At 36.7% G+C, this 18525-nt stretch overlaps 1 pseudogene; it reads right to left on the minus strand.

Annotated features, from left to right (window-relative positions):
- Window positions 1–7492: 7492 nt before the first annotated feature.
- On the minus strand, window positions 7493–8209 carry LOC150055378 (histone deacetylase 3 pseudogene; annotated as a pseudogene).
- Between the last annotated feature and the right edge of the window lie 10316 nt (window positions 8210–18525).

Raw genomic sequence — 18525 nt, forward strand, 5'->3', positions numbered from 1 at the left:
AAAAAATAAATTGGTAAATAAAATTATATCCAACAGGGAAAAAGAAATATTTGAATTGCTACATAGATAATATTTGAAAATAATTTAAATGAACATAGAATTCCAGAGAACCACTGTATAGTATACCAGTTTAGCAAATTTCAAAAGTATTACAAAAAGGTTATGGATATTAGATATGTAATTAAACAATTTTTATACAAACCAATGAATTTTGCTTTACTGTTTATAGATTGGAAAATTTGGGGATATGCCTGTTTTATCTTCCTGTTATAGATATTATATTCATAATGCATCCTTACTACAAAATATGACTAATGAATATACAATCCATTATTAAATACAATTTAAGATATATATATATCCTAACTCTGGTGCATATATATATATGGATACGTAACGTACATGCATATATATATATGGATATATATATATATGGATACGTAACGTACATGTGTACGTACACACATGTATGTTATCTCAACCGATAATCTGGATATAGTGAAGTGTAACTCTCATAGCAGCTATTTGGAAGTGATAAATAGGAAGGTCACAGTCTAGATTGCCCAGGCAAAACAAATGCTGTATTAGAAAAATTTCTAGAGCAAAAGGGTCTATATTGTTCACAAGTGATTGATCATTTGTCTAGTAGATACAAGACCTTAAATTCAAACACAATAGTGACAATATCTAAGATGATTGATAGACAGATATATAGATACATAGATAAGTAGATAAGTAGATATGTAGATGCATAGAGTGCACAAAATTTGCAATGCACTGGAAGTTTGGCCTAGTTGTAGAGTGCTTGCCTATCATGCACGAAGACCCAGGTTCAATTCCTTAGTACCCCATACATGGAAAAAACAGAAGTAGTTCTGTGGCTCAAGTGGTATTGCTCTGAACTTGAAAAAGCCTAAGGACAGTTCTCAGGCCCTGAGTTCAAGTGCCACGATTGGCAAGAGAAAAGAACTTGCACAGTGATGTGATATGTTAAAATAATAAGAAAATATATTATCAAATGTTCATCTAACCTATTTATTTCTTAAAGTATCAGTGTTGATAATAGAGTGATATCTCCCAATTTACTCTTTAGAAGAAAGACAGCAGATCCAGAAAAAAATCTAAGGCATTCAGAAGAAAAGTTTAAAGTGAAGCAAAACTTGGGCTTTAGGTTTTCACCCAGTCTTTCCACCGCCTCTGATTTTACAGAACATCTGCTAGATATGGTTGCAAATTCATTGTTTGGCACTCGTAGAAGGCCATGCATTTTGGTTTTCTAGGAGGGCTGTTGGGTCATGGGACTTGAACTCTGCCTGGGCACTGTCCCTGAGCTCTACAGCTTAAGGTTACCGCCCTACCCCTGGGCATGGGCACTGTCCCTGAGCTCTTTAGCTCAAGACTATCACCCTGCCCTAGGGCCAAGCCCCACTTCCCATTTTCTATAAGTTAACTGGAGATAAGTGTCTCAGGTCTTTTGTGCCCTGGTTGGCTTTGAACCTCAATCCTCAGATCTCAGCCTCCTGAGTAGCTACGATTACAGGCTTGAACTACCGCCTCTGGCTCTCTGTGTTCTTTAGCACATAAATGGACATGTATATTAATCTGGTAAACAAGTTCTAAAAATGAAACAGCCCTTGAAGTTATGTTGTTCTATTTTCATAAATCACCTCTTTCCAAGGAGAAACACTTGTCAACAAATGAATGAACTTCACTGTTACTTCATTATTATTTCTCCTGAATAAAATAAATAAAAATCATTGCTTCTAAATCAAAGTGACATTTAAATTAATATAGCGGTTTGAGCATTGTCTTCAAGTGCCAAGGGAATAGATAGAGATAAATATTGGATTCTATGTGATTTCAGCCATAGTTATGAAAGCCTCATTTCCTAGGGGAGGAACGAGGAAGGAAAAGGAGTTAGCCCCGATTTGATGAGGAAGGCAAAAAAGAGAAGTTATTTTTATCTGTGATAAATATACTTAGTTTTTGGAGACATATTCCAGCAACTTTATGAATAAAGGAATAAAAATGCTGAAAGTTTGCTTAAATAATTATGCACAGAGAAGTAGAGAATGCTCTGTTTTTAATGACTCATTGTGGCTTATTTGTAAACACATAAAGATAGTTTTGAATAAAGCTTTTATCTTCATGTGAAAGAAGATGCCTATAAAAATATGTCTAAGCAGTCAGAGGCTGGTAGTTCATGTAAGTAATATTGTTATTCAGGAGGCTAAGATATGAGGATAAAGGTTGAAAGTCAACCCAGGAAGGTACAGCAGTGAGACTATCTCAAGTTATTAACCACCAAAATATGTATCTTATGTAATAGATCCTCAACCTAGAACAACAACAACAACAACAACAAAAAAGCTAAGGGAAAATGGCTAGGCCCTGAAAACAAGCCAATATACAGGCAAACAATAAAAGGTAAGTCTAAGTGAAAGTGTAATTTTATGTTAATAAAAGTATTCAAGCCTAAAGATAGAAGGCTATCACAATATTAAAGAAAGCTAGATACAAAACAATAACAATCTTCAAAATATAATATCACTACTAATAAAATATTTATTTTTTTGGTCTGTCCTGTACATTGAGGACTTTCTAAAAGCATAATTTATTTTGGATTTTTCTTGGTGTTTCCACATAGCTGGTAAAACATCCCATTTGTGCCTAAAACAAATACCTTTCCTTGTCATAACCTAACTCTGGTTCACTAAAGCATCTTTAATTTTCAAAGTTAATTGAGGTTCAGAGCAAAGTCATGCACGCAATTCTAATTGGAAGTGAAGGATCTGCCTGATGTCTCCTTGGAGACAAAGCATCACGGGGAGTTTTGTCAATCAAATCAAAGTCATCATGTTCCTTTCTAATTTATTATAGTTATTTATATGTTTACTTATGTCTGCAATGCGGATTTGATTATGCATTATTTACTGTTGTGATTCATTCGTAATGCACCAATCACCATATCGAGACCAATTTAGGAACGATGGCTGCAAATTTCCAGATAAGAAATACTAAGTAATTTATGTGATAAACTAATGACACCATAAAAAAGAGAATTGTTCTCCATGCAATTGAATCCCTAAGCTCTCTCAAAACTCTAACAATACTTGAAAATCTAGTTTTGCATTCTCTCTCACAAGATCTTTCATGATTTTACTGTTACTGAGGATTTTCTGTTTTGACTAAACTTAAAAAGAGCCACATACATCTTACTCTTGTCCTTAAGTAACTCTTTTATTTAAACTACAACAACATTAAAAATGCCTAGAGCCAAAAGATGATTCATCCATCTGCTGGTTTTCACTAATAGCTTCTGTATCTTCTTGTGAAAATTCTTTGTGTGAATACAGATACCAAAGTAGATATTGGTGGTCTATTTGAATGGTCATGGAAAGTTATAATATTGACTCAAATTCTTAAATGTTTCTATGACTTGTATGTTTCGTATGCTATTTTGAAGTTATCTTTCATGGATGGGAGCATACTTCAAAATCCTTAAAGCTATCCATGCAACATTCACTGGGCAGTAGTATGTTAGCAGAGGCATTGTCTTCAAGGGTTTGTTTACATGCCTATTCTCTTGCATTTCTGAAAATTCCATAAAGAGAATTTTGCCAGGTCAGCCTGGAAGAATAATAAGAGGTGAGAAGTCCCAATAATAACAACTGAAGTTATTGCAGACTGATCGATAGAAATGCCACACACCTGTATGACAACACATAAGATCAGCATAGCAATCTCAGTGACCACAAGATATGGAAGCAATAAATCCATTCTTTATGCTACCAAGTTTCTGAAGTTATTTGTTACACAGTACTCTCCTGGAGATAAATATTGATCCTAACACAACCAGGACATAACCAGAGGGCGTGAGGTAGTAAAACTTAAAGCTTACTAAAGATCTGTTTTAATTAAAGTAGAATATTTGAAATATTTGAAATATTAACCCATTAATTTATTCATTAAAAATTGTTGACCTATAACAATGTGACAGGAACTGCAATGGGCAGTACAGAAATAAGAATCAGGAGACAGTTTCTAGTCATAAACAAACCAAGGCAACCAACAACATGATTAAAGGGTTTTTTCCACTGGAGAGCTCACATTTCTGTGATAACCATACAATCTTCAAATTTAATAATATTTACTTCTGGCTATGTAGTTACGATTTGGAAAATCACAGAGCTTTTTTTCTCCATATCTGTATGGGGTGTGTGTGTGTGTGTGTGTGTGTGTGTGTGTATGTGTGTGTGCATGTGTCTGTGTTTCCAGAAAAAGGATCTCATTATGTAATCTAGGAGGACAGAACTCCCTGTATACTGAAGTTTCCCTTAAACTACTTTCCTTGTTGAAAATAACTGCAGCAAAAAATGACTATTGAAGAGAGATAGAATGATTCAAAGTGCCAAAGAATCATAGTAAGCAAAGTATATTAAAATACTGAAATTAAGTAGGAAAATAAAATCATAGAAGAAAGGAATAATGGAAGTAAGAACTGGGAGGATTCTGTTCTATTTGACACCAACCACAAAGTTGGTTGTTGCCATCTGTATAGTACTGACAGTTAATACATTGTTTGCTATATTTCAAAAGTGTTCAAAACAATACTTGAGGATAAAGAAGTTAAACATGTGTGGGTGAATACACTGCCAGAATCCTCTCTTAATGATCCTAAGCATTCAGGAATGCTATGTGACTTCTTCCTTGAATCTTGGTACATCTGCCCATGTGCCTGTTGAAGTTCTATGCCTTTTTCCCCAACACCTGTTCAAATCTCAGGCTCTCCCTGAATTCTTGCCTATGAGTCACATCAAACTAATTTCTCCAAATGCTCTCATTTTATAGCATCATATTCTCATCTTGATTTATAGAACTTTACAGATTGAATTGTACCTGTAGTTTTACAAATACTTTCCTCCCTCTCATTGTGAATGTCTCAGTAGTAGCCACTAAGTCAAACATCTTTACTTTTTATTTATTTATTTTTATTATCTTTAAGCAGTTGCACAAGGGTTTCAATGCAGCATATCAGATTGTGAATATAATACATCTTGATCAATGTCTTCCTTTCTATCATTTTCCTTCTTCTCTCAAACCCACCTCCCCTGTCAATTTACCTGTTTCCATTTGCCCAAATGTATATTAACTATGATTGTGTTTGCCCACCTTCCCTCTGCCTCCTTTCTTTTCTTTATTGTAATGTATAGAGGGGTTAGAGTTACATTAGCCAGACAGAGGGTACATCACATCTCACACATTGACACCCCCTCTCATGTTTTTGTCCCCGTTTTCCTCCCCAACCCCCTCCAAATCTTGTTTTTCCCCTTCCCTTTCCTATTTCAGATAAACAAATGAACATATATACAATATACCAAGTAACAAAATCAGATACTGTAACAATACGAGATTAACCAAATGACAACAAAAGAGAAGAATAACAGGGTACATTAAGAACAACAATCACATAATATGAAGTTCTTATTTCCATATCCTGGATGTCTTTCACTTAACCTCATCCTATGTGGCCTTAGGTAGCTAGGCTTTGAACTATTGTAATTATCTGCTAGGAAAGTCCAAGGTTTGTACTAATTCTTACAAATAAAAGAAACCATTGAGCCTATGTTTCTTTGGGTCTGGCTTACTTCATTTAACAGGATTTTTTCCAAGTCTTTCCATTTCCTTACAAATGGGGTGATGTCGTTCTTTCTGATGGGAGCATAGAATTCCATTGTGTATAAATAAAACATCTTGTTGATCCAATCACCTACGGAGGGGCATCTGGGTTAGTTCCATATCTTTGCTATGGTAAATAGTGCTGCAATGAACATCATTGGTCTAGTGGCTTGAGTATGTTCTTGTTTCTGAACCATTCGGTAAATGCCAAGTAGTGGAATTGCTGGGTCATAGGGGAGCTCTATGTTGAGTCTTTTGAGGAACTGTCATACTGCTTTCCATAGTGGTTGAACGAGTTTACACTTCCACCAACAGTGTAGTAGTGATCCCTCCTGGCCACTTCCCCACCAGCATCTGTTGTTCTTAGATTTCTTGATCATGGCCATTCTTATGGAGTGAGGTGGAATCTCAATTTTTTTTATTTGCATTTCTTTTATGGCAAGAGATGTTGAAAATTTCTTCATGTGTCTATAGGCCATTCTTATTTCTTCTTCAGAGACGTCTCTCTAAGCCTTTGGGGCATTTGCTTCTTTGAAGATTTATTTTAGAGAGATTCATTTTTTTAGCTATAGATATATTTTAGATATGAGGCCTTTGTCTGTTTTATAGTTAGTCTTTTTATCTCCCAACTCACTCCAAAATGTTTTAATTTATTCTAATTCATTTTGTTAGTTGTTCAAAGGACTTATAACACTGGAATCCTTGAAAATACCATAGATTTTTTAATGTATTTGTGTATATATGCATATAATCCTCTAGATATTATTTATTTATGTGTTTAGTCAGGACTAGGGCTCAAACTCAGCACTTGGGCACTGTAGCATTAGTATGGTCTTATTTTTGGTCATTTTGGTAAATTCCCAAGAGTGGGATTGCTGGGTCATAGGGGAGCTCTATTATTAGTCTTTTTTTAATGTATAAAAAATACTAACTTGGTTTATTGGATAAAACCAGTGGTAAAATGAACATGAAGCCAAAATTTAGAACAGGACATTTTACAGAACATTTTCCCTCTACTTGAAATTATACTTGTAATCACTGGAAGTTTAAGGGTTTAGGAATCAAGGTCCTCCAAAACCTTCACTCCAAGTGTTCTGGAAGCAAAGACGACAGTAAGATTACCTAGGAGAGGATGGTGGAGGCAATTTCAATCTTGTCTACTTTTCATCTCCAAGTCTCAGGGTTGGAGAGAAACAGAAAAAAGGGGGGCAGAGATCCAAGAAATGAAGAAATGTCCTCTAGTGCTCACTGTCCATAATTCCCCAGAGACAGCTAACCTAGTCCCATCCTACTCCTAATAGCTCCCATGGTCAGGCTATGATAGAGGAAAGGGGTGTAGATGGTTCTAGAAACACATGAGGTCTCCAGACCCTTCTGTTGGGAGCCAGAGTGGAATCAAACTGTACCTTGACTTGCATCAGAGGATGGCTTTATTGTCTTATTGCTTTCTGGCCCTATTCTATGTAAATGACCTGAGAATTACCATATGAATGTAACACCTGGAGGTTCCCTGGGTCTGGAGGAGGGAAGAAGCGGGAGTGAAAAATAAACGCGGCAGTCTTTACCTGGACTGCGGACATCCCGGACCCGGTGTGTCTGTCTCTCTTCTATTTCTTCCTAGTCCTTGCCCCCGATTTCAGGAACCCCAATCTGCGAACCCTGGTTTGCTGCCGGTTGGCCCTGGCACCCTTCCCCCAAATTAGGCAAAGTTTTGAGATGGTCAGTCCAGGAGTGAAGGAGCCACATCCTTCCCTCCCATGGGGGGGGGGGTATTGAAAAGGAATTCCTTGGGACACAGCACCCCAAGCTGCTCTCAAATCTTCACATTGCTTTCCTTGTCGTTATCATGATTTCCTTCATAGAATTCACTGGCTACCTCAGGCCTGCTGATGTTCTCTTCTGGACCCCCCTCCTCTGTGTCAGCCTGGTCAGTTCTGTCATAAAGTCAGGAGAATGTGAAGGGACATCGTGAATCTGGACGATAGACTCATGGTGTACAATCTTCAGGTTTTCAGAGATTGTCTGGAGGAAGTGATCCAGGTACTGACATGAGATCTGATTCTCAATACGGGTACTGAAGTCTGGATAAAGTGTGAAGTCAGGGGCATAGTACACGAAGTATTACTGTAGGAAGCTCTTCACCAATGGTCTCTTCTTCCAGCAGCGATGTCTCATAAGTCCAGCAGTGAGCAACATTCCAGACAGTATAGCTACCACCACCCAGCACCAAAAGAGGAATCTTAAAGCTCTTGACATATTCAACACATTCCCCATCTCTTGGTATGCTGAGGTTAAAGCAGCCCAAGGGATCACAGCCCAGGGAGTCAGCTCCACACTGACATGTAAGCTGGTAGAAATCCACTAACGGGTTGATGTCTGGCTGGAAAAGGTGCTTGTAACTCTGATCATCAATGCCATCCCCTAAGGGCACATGGAGACAGTAGTAGCAGCCACTCTCTGCTTCAACTTCATACATGTGACCTGTGCCAGGGAAGAAGTGATTTCCGTACTTATGGAAAGACAAGGTCATGACTGTCAGTGAGGTAGAAGGCTTCCTGAACACTATCACCACGGTGTATATCGATATCAACGTAGAGTAGTCAGTGGTGGTACTTGAGCGGCTCCAGGATGTCCATTACAATGTGATTGACATAGCAGAAGCCAGAAGCCTGGAATGTTCTGGCATGCTGCAGACCACCAGCCCAGTTAATCGCAATGTCACAGATCTTGTTGTGCAGTTGGGGTGCTCCTCGCAGAGATGAACTTGTGTAACGGCTGCAGAGCTTGAAGAGGCCAGGAAACCTTGGGCAGTCATCACCCATGTTAAGGTATTAAGGCTCTTGGTGAAGCCTTGCACGCTGGTGGGGCTGACCCTCTGCAGGAAATCAAGGCAGTCCTCAGAGTGGAAGCAGCAGGTGTCATGCTGGGAGACCATAATGTAGGACCAGGCTATGGGTCAATGCCAAACGCTGAGGCCTTATAGGTTGCCCAGCTCCACAGTGGAAGTTGCCCACATTTGAGTCATAGAAATAAGCCACAGTCTTGGACAGAGTACCTGAGGACCAGGCCCTGAGACACTGCCACCTGCCCTCCAGCTGCAAGCCCCCTAATCTCTAATCTTTTGAGGAACCTCCATACTGTTTTCCAGAGTGAATGAACAAGTTTGTACTACCACCCTCAGAATTGTAGCTGTCCCCTTTGGCCACATCCATGCCAGAAATCTGTTGTTATTAGGTTTCTTAATGGCCCTTCTAACTGGGGTGAGGTGGAATCTCAATATCATTTTGATTTGCATTTCTTTTATGGCCCAAAGATGTTGAACATTTCTTCATGTATCTATTGCCATTCTAATTTTCTTTCCAGAGATATCTCTCTTGACATATTTAACCCATTTGTTAATGGGGTGGTTGTTTCTTTGGGGATTTGTTTTGGGAGAATTTAAATTTTTGAGCTGTAAATATATTTTATATAGGAGGCCCTTGTCTTTGGTATGGTTCCTGAAGAAGCTTCATTATTTTTCAGTGCATTCAGTTCACGTATTTATTGATTCTTCTTTCCCAAGAACTATGTTATGGAACCAGTGAAACAAAATAATACAAATTTTGATTTGCCCTAAAAGTAAACTTCAATTTAGGTATAGGAGGTAGTGAAGGTTGACTTCAAAACCCTACACTTGCTGAGCACTGTAAAAATTGAGCACATGTTAAGCCCAAGAAAACATACTTTTAATAAAGGAAAACAGTATGAAAATACAGTAAAAACTCATTGTAAAACATGTAAGTGTTTTAGCATAACCATGAACAAAACTATGAGTAGGAACAAGGCCATTATAGAGGTGTGTGATGTCACTACAAGTGTGATAGCTAACTTACTATATCAAGGTGAAAATGGATTTGCATTCTAGAAGACAGTTGAAAGGACAGTGCATGTAATGATTTTAAAATCTATATTATAGAGATTCTTCTTTCCAATATTTAGAGATGAAATTTTGCAGACAAAATAATCCAATAAATGTTTGTAAACTGAAAGAGATATGATCAAAATTATTCAGAAGAAACTACTAATGATTATGAGGAAACTGAGCTACCAAACCAGAAAAGACATTGACAAGAAAAATAAGCAATAAATTTGACATGGGAACAAAGAACAGGGTTCCCTCCCCCAAGAAATTATCTGATATTTTGAATTCATTTAATAAGTAATTAAAGATAGCAAAGAGAGAAAATAATTGGATTTTTTCCTAATAATAATTTGATTTCTCAGAGAGCTGTGTCATGTGACACTGCACATGTGAGGTTATAAAGACCAAGAAAGGAAAAGGCTAAGATATCTGCTGGAAGCTTATTACGAAGATACAGGCAAAAACAATTAAAAACTCATATTGGAATTAAGGAAGAAGAAATGGAAAGAAATCATTGGATGAGAAGTAGAACTGACAAATTGGAAGCAAAGGAAAATGGCTCCTTCATTTACTTGCTTATTCGTTTATTTGACAACATTTTTTCAAATATTCACCAAGCACTTCACTTGGCACTGAGAATTCAGGAGTGAACTAAATACTTAACCATGCTCAGAGCATATGACTTCATATAAAGAGAAATAACTTAGGAAAATAAATTCTTAAGTGGATGTTTACATTTATGCATATAATCACATTATATGAAGTTTTGGAAATATCATAAAGAGCTCCCTTAATTTGTGCAATTAATATTATTTAATATTTATTATTATTAATGATGATTATTAATGCTAATAAAAAGATTGCCATAATATTCTAAGAAGTTATTATTTTAGGACTGAATTTAAGAATACAGTTTAAAACCAGCCATCCCATTAAAATGTGGTCTAAAGACTCAAAGCGAGGCTTCTCTGAAGAGTAAATGAAAATGGCCAATAGACACGACATCTCTGGTCATAAAAGAAATGCAAATCAAAATAACTTTGAGATTTCAACTCACCCCAGTTAAAATGGTCATTATCAAGAAATTTAATAACAACAGATGCTGGTGGGATGTATCCAGAAAAGATCGCTACTGCACTGTTGGTATGAGTATAAACTCGTTCAACCACTCTGGAAAGCAGTATGGCAGTTCCTCAAAAAAACGTAGAGCTCCCCTATGACCCAGCAATGCCACCCCTTGGCATTTACTCAAAAGTCCAGAAACAAGGACATACTAAACCTTTGAGAACAACCATGTTAGTTGCAGCATTATTCACCATGCCTAAGATATGGGACCAACCCAGATACCCCTCAGCAGATGAATGGATCAAGAAAATATGGTGTACTATATGGCCTTATGTATCAAGGTTTTGCTCTATTGCACCATATAGTATGACGCTAAATGAAAGGACCTTTAGGATATAGAAACAAAAGCCATATAATGAATGATTGTTGTCCTTAATGTACTATGTTATCTCTCATCTCTTTTGCTGCCCCTTGGTTATCTCATTTTGCTATCTCACTTTGCTATCTGATATATCGGATATATTTGTATTTGATTATTTGAAATTGGATAGGGAAGGGGGGAAAACAAGATGAGGGGTGGGGGTGGAGGGGAGGGAAATGGGGACCAAGACATGAGAAAGGATATCAATGTATGTGAATTAATGCACCTTCTCTCTGTCAAATATCATGTAACCCTTCTATTAATTACAATAAAAAATATATAAAAAAAAGAAAATATGGTGTATTAATACCATGGAATTCTATGCTGCCATCAGAAAGAATGACATTGCCCCATTCATAAGGAAATGGAAAGACTTGGAAAAAAATCATATTAAGTGAAGAAAACTAGACCCAATAGCTCCATGTTTTCCCTCATTTGTAAAAATTAGTACACATGTAGCATCTATCTAACAGAAGATCATTATAGCTCAAAAGCTATGTATATATGTCCATATAAGATGAGACTAAGTAAAATGAACTCCAGGACATGGAAACAAATGTTTGTCTTTGTGATTGGTGTTCTGAATATACTATGTGAAGTTTTATTTTCTCTTCTTTTCCCTTTATGGTTTATGTCATGTTGTTACTGTATCTGAATGTGGTACCTGGTATATTGTACATATGTTTATTTGTTTACTTGAAAAAAGGAAGTTAAAAAAACAAGATGGGTGGGAAGGGTAGGGGAGGGAAAGTGGAAGAAAAACATGAGAAGGGGTAACCATGTTCAAGAAGTAATGTAGCTGGGCACAGTGGCTCACACCTGTAATCCTAGTTACTCAGGATGCTGAGATTTGCGGATCACAATTCAAAGCCAGTCCGTGGGACACTTATCTCCAATTAACCACTAGAAAACTCAAAGTGGCATCGTGGCTTCAGGGATAGGGCAGTAGCCTTGTGCTGAAGAGCTCAGTTACACTGCCCAGGTCCAGAGTTGAAGCCTTATGACTGACAAAACAAACAAACAAATGAACAAACAAAAATAAGTAATGTACCCACTACCTGATGAATGAAACTCTAACTCCTCTGAACATGACTCCAAAAGAGAGAAAAAAAGAAAGAAAACAGAATACAGTGTAAAAGCCAAGCATCTGTGGCTCATGCCTATAATCCTAGGTGCTCAGGAGGGTGAGATCTGAGGATCATGGTTCAAATCTAGCTTGGGCATGGAAGTCCATGAGACTCTTATCTCTGATTAACCACCAGGAAACTGGAAGTGGTGCTAAGGCTCAAATGGTAGAGTGCTAGCCTTGAGCTGAAGAGCTCAGGGATAATACCCAGGCCTTGAGTTCAGGCCTTATGACTGACGGAATAAAAAGGAAGGAAGGAAGGAAGGAAGGAAGGAAGGAAGGAAGGAAGGAAGGAAGGAAGGAAGGAAGGAAGGAAGGAAGGAAGGAAGGAAGGGAGGGAGGGGGGAGGGAGGGAGGAGAAAAGAAAGAATACAGTGTAAATACATATACAAATGTACTTAGCATGGACAAAGGTTAGGAGATGGTGAAATACAGGCTAAAATCTTAGCAAGTGAATGTTAATCAGGACAAGTCATCAATGGAGAGGACATTTTTGACAGGAAGAATTTAGATATGTTAAGCTATTGCTATAGTTATTTAATTATACTATAGTTAATAGCATGATTGTGAAACGAGCCAAGATAAGAAAATGGTAATATGAATGAAGGCAATTTTTATGAGAAGTTAGGCTATGGAAAGGGAAGCTCTTTCTAAGAGAGCCATGAGTTCTCATTGACATCATCTTTTAGCACCTTCTTTCAAGGATGACTGGATCACAGAGTAGAGATGTATTTGATCTCCTAAGCAAATGCCAAGCTCTTTTCCAAGTGGCTGTATCATTCTGCCTCTCCACCAGCAATTTGTAGACACACTATTCTGCATCCTTACTACTAATCAATGTTTTGATTCTTTTAATTTTATTAATTTTAAAGTTAATTGCTTAATTTCTAATTCTTTGATAATTGATAAATTTAAGCATTAAGTCATAAACTTATTTACATATTTTCTTAAAATATTGGTATAAGAGGTTTTAGAATTTAAGAGAGGCAGGATTAGACTTTTTAGATACAGAAAGCTGTAAGGGAAAAGCTGAAAACACAAAAGGAAAAAGAATAAATTTTAAAAAAATGCCTAGTGAGAAATAGGGTAAAAGTTTGTAACATATAAGAAATGCTAGAACAGTGATGTAGGTAATTTTCTAATCCTGTTGGGAATGCGGAAACTTTCTGATTAATACTAACTGAGAATGTATCTTTGATCCAGAAATGCTGAGTTTATTATTCAAAGCTCCTTTTATGTTCTTTTTCCCCCCGTGGTTTAACTCATGCAAGATTTTATATTTTTTTCTAGAAGCATATGGTTTCCCTGAACTTAATAGGATCCATTGTGATCACAAGGATTCAAATTAATTTGTACATTAAATTAGCACAGATAAGTGAGATTATCTATTTATATAACAAAAATAAAAGGAACTGAATTTCTATATTAAAATAGCTTTTCAAATCTAGGCTGAATATGTGAAAATGTGTGTAACTAATATCTGTTATATAAGTCTAATAGCCTTACCATTTTAAGACCTTACTTTTAACTAAAAGCTGGCAGAAGGATTTTCTACACTGAAAGAGAATTAAAATGTTGGTCTTTGGTTTTAGTACTGACATAGTTTTACCATGTCAAACTTAGCACTCTGTTAACAAATACTTTTCATGAATACTTTAGGAGTAATCTTATGATAGCTAATTGAAAATGTTTAAGTTGGACGCAAGTTTTTAGTGTCAAGATGATTTTGCATACTGTGTTGGGAGAAAGCAAAGCAGAGAGAGCTTCCTGTCCTTGATCAAACAGTTTGCCTCAACTACTTCCTCTGTCCCCACCATGCACCCAGTACTCCAGTATTCACAGTGGCCTCATTTCCAGCTCTATTCAGTTGCCCATAGATGAGTAAAGTTCCTTAAGGACAAAGTTCGGCTGCTTTCTCATTCCTTCCTTCTGTTGCAAAGATTTATTCCCCATATCAAATGAATAAAGAAGAGAATGATAGTATTTTAGGATTGTTCAAGGTTTTTCTGTTTCTGACAGTTTGGCTTTCTTTTGTCATTTTCTCACTTAAATGTTGTAAACTCAGAAAGTGCTAAGCTAAGAATCTTTATGTAGTGTTACACATGCCATAAGACAATATTATTTTACCATGTCAAAGTTGTTTGCACCATTTGGAACACATCTATCATCAAAACTCAATTAAATGGAGTCTTTCTATCTTCAACTAAAACAAACTGTTTACTTAGATTGGCCCAGGGTTTACTTGGTAAGAGGTAGGAGACCCAAATAACACTGAAACATAGGTGTCTGGGGATATACCAGAGGTCAACAAATTTGACCCAAAGACAGAGGCCTTCCTTTGGTGTTAAAACAAAACACTTTTCTTTTTGGCTAAGTAAATGGCAGCATTATAATGGTATTCATACGTCACTGCAGCCCTAACAATTCCTCTATTCAGACTGAAAAGGGATATATTCTCTTTGTTGAAAAGTATTAAATTTGTCCCTTGAGATTAGTGTGTAGGCAATTTTAAAAGATGAAACAGGATTAGATAAGATTACTGAGAAAGAGTTCTAAGACAGGGCAGGAGAAAACCCACTTGTATTACTTGTGTTGGGGAAAAAAATCCTTTGTTTTAACACTTCAAATCAAAGTCCAATTTATGACATTATTGGTTAACAAAATGTTTCTTTGTGAGGATTTGTGAAAGGTATGCAAGTTACATATAAGGGGAATAATGGCAGTCAGTGTGATTGTATTTGAAATTTTGTATCTTATTGAAATCCCTCTATGGCATTTGTAATTTAAATGTTTTAAGAGAAACTATAAAAAGATAGTAATAATTGAAATTATCTACTTCAATATGCAGAGCATTTTTATACCTTTCTGAAGTATTTGTGAGGGATAAAAATTATATATCTACTGAACACGGCCCACAATTGTTTAAGTTTGGAAGTTTTGAAATTCTGTTAAGGGCAGCTCTGGAAAGTAAATTAGGAGTATATTTGAGCTGTTCATATATGCTTACAATTGGTAATGTAGTATACCATAGAAAATTACCACAACCATCATTAGCCAGGTAAGTTTTTGTAGAAAGAATAAAACACGGCTTTTAATAACGTATTACTTTAGTCAGGTGCCCGGTGGCTACTCAGGAGGCTGATATCGAAGGATCTCGGTTCCAAGCCAGCCCTAGCACAACAAAGCCAAGAGACTCTTATTGCCAATTAATCACTAGAAAATAGGAAGTGGGGCTGTGGCTCAAGGGTAGCCTTAAGCTGAATAGCTCAGGGACAGCACCCAGGCCCAAAGTTCAAGCCCCAAGCCCCACCAAAAATCAAAAACAAAAAAAACAACTTTAAAATGGCATCCCTTTCCTAATTAGTTGGAAGGCTTCTAGAAGATTGTATTATACTGTATTAGCATTGGAGCTTTATTTTACCTTGTGTTATATTTTTATTTTGTAGGACAGAGATATACTAATTTCTTCTCCTTTGACCTTTACATCCTTCCACAACTCATGCTGCTGCTAAAACTTACTAACAATAAGCAAAAAAAGAAATTATGTATTAAAAACAAAGAAATGATTCACAATGGAACACCCAATTCTTGTTACCAAGTGCAAAATAAAATCTTAATGCCTTTGCCATGTGTACAGATTTTGAGGCTTACGGGGGTGGAGGGAGGAGGATATCAAATTTCTGCTAACAAAACCAAGAACAAAAAGAAAGAAGAAAAAAAAAGAAACTTGTGTTTTGATGGCACCTTGTCATGTGGAAACCAGGAATCCTTCCTCATACACTTTGATTTTCCACATGGCTGCCTTGTTATCAGTCTCCCTTATGTCAACCATTGCTTATGTCAACCATTGCTCACAAACTGTCTCTGGTTTCCCTCGTGTCTCCAGAACACTATCCAGATTCTTTGACTTGATGCTTAAAGTTATTTCCCTTTCTTCCCTATATCCCCTCCCACTATCTCTTTTCTGTGTTAATTGAGCACCAGTTTCATTAACAGCCCCTCTCCAGACTCCCTCTATATCATATTCTTAGCAAATCCTCATGTGTAGCACTGAACTGGCTTTGGAATGGGGATTGCAATAACTCACCTTTTCCTCACTCCTTGTCCAACCTCTTTATGTGTTTGTCTACCTCACCTTTCAACTGCTGGGACCTCAGAGCAGTAAATATTTGCTAGTTGACTTCCGATAGATACCTATGTGCTGGTCTACAAGAGAAAGCCATCTGATGTCTTTCTTTGGATGCAAAGTCCCTTGGCTTGCCTGGAAATTTCTGTCATTTTACTTAGGCAGCATTCAGCAAGCCAATACAATTACTAAGTTTTCAGGGTTCTGCTTCCATGTTGGTGTTGGAATGTTTTAATATTTCCCCCTGATTCTTATGTATTCCTTCTGGATCAAGGGGAAAATGAAAGTATTAATATTTTGCACATGTAACTGATATGGGGAAAATTATTTTAAGAGTTATACATAAAAAACACTAATAGTAGACTTGTTTTTCACTTTTTCACTCTGATATCTGAAATCATAGAATCTTCTTCTGTAGGACAGAAACTAATTTCTATCTGATTCTTACATTTTTATGAGTATCTGCATATTGTACAGAGACATTTTTGCTTAGAACAGTGGATGTTTCTGCAGTCATATTATGGAAATGTTGCACACAAAAATCACAATAAATGAACAACTTAGGAATGTATAGATTGGAAAACAATCTATTGAAAATATCCAAATAGACTGAGTTAATATGCAAAGTAAAAGGTCAAATATGGCCACTGGCTTCTCTCTATGTCATTCACAGGAATTTTTTAAAAAATGGAGAGTCTTGATTTTAGCTCATAAAGCCACTATGTAGAGTGTCTCCAGTGTGCTATATCTCATACTCTTTAGAGCCATGCACTGAGTCTATCACTACAGTGATGCAGAGGGTAAATCCCTAACTTCACTCTGTAAGAACAGGCTTGAAATATCAGCTGATCTAGCTAAACTCACAGTAAATGTTTGGAATGAGATTTTTAACCTGGATTTTACATTGTTAAAAATTTCTGTTTAAATTAACTAGTTACAATATTGTTTAAAACTAATAGCTGAAGATTGTCATATATGTAGCATATGCACACAAATATATGCACACACACATATGTAAGTGCATATACATATATATACATATACCTATGTGCATCTATGGACATACATATACACATATAATACAGATATATAATAACTCCATGTTTATTTATACATGTATACATACATATAATATATTGAAACCATCCTGCACATTATCAGATATTGTATTTGATTCCTCTTTCAATCTTTAAAAAATGCTTTGAATAAGAGTACTACTCTATGTATTCTTTGCAAAAATAAGAAAAGATTGAAAATTTATATATCTTGAGGATGTCCTGTTTAGGAAGAAGCCAAAGCCAGTTGTCCACCTATAGAGAGCCTGGTGTCATGAACTCCTTTTCACTGCTTTTCATGGTTACCTTCTCTCCAGCAGTGCATGGCTGTTTTGTCTGCAGTGTCAGGGAAGAGAAAGCAACATGCTCTACCAGAAGACAGAATTTCACTGCCCACCACAGTGGCTGTTCATCACTTCCATGTGGCTCTATGTTAACCATGCACTACAGAAGCCAGACCCAAAGGGTATTGGCTAACCAGAATCTGAGCCCACGGCAAGATGCAAACAAAGATAAACAATGGGCTTTCAATTAGTACCTGAAGATTCTGTGACCACTCTTGAGTCTATTAAGGTAAAGGTAAATAATCTATTCATAGGAATGGCCTCCCATTGATTATTTGGCAAATGGTAGAGTGTCATTGCTCACAGTGCTCCTGAGACATACCTCTCCTGCAGGTGACAGGATACCGCCGTCTTTTCTTGAGTTTGAGCTTCATCGGTAACATCAGCTCTTCACTTATACTCATATATGCAAGAAAAAAAGTGGTTCTCAATAATAAGGGAAAAATAAGTTTGGTGAGTTATCCACAATCCATTGGTTGAGGAAAACATCACATGTTCGTATCCTGGCAATAAGTGGTATGTTGGAAAAACTTCAAATACATACTTATTATACACTTGTATATAGTACTACTTAGAAAAAAATGAAAATAACCATCCAATAATATTTTTGCCTGTCCTGGGGCTTGAACTCAGAGCCTGAGCACTGTCCTTAGGATTTTTCAAGGCTAGCACTGTACTACTTGAGCCACAGAACTACTTTGGCTTTTTCTGTGTATATGGTACTGAGAAATCAAACCCAGGGCTTCATGCATGCTGGCAAGCACTCTACCAGTAGACCTTCCTCCCAGTCCCCAGTATTTTTAAGATA

The sequence above is a fragment of the Megascapheus bottae genome, chromosome 14 (genome assembly GCF_031878675.1).
Source record: "Megascapheus bottae isolate mThoBot1 chromosome 14, mThoBot2.hap1, whole genome shotgun sequence".
Taxonomy (NCBI): domain Eukaryota; kingdom Metazoa; phylum Chordata; class Mammalia; order Rodentia; family Geomyidae; genus Megascapheus; species Megascapheus bottae.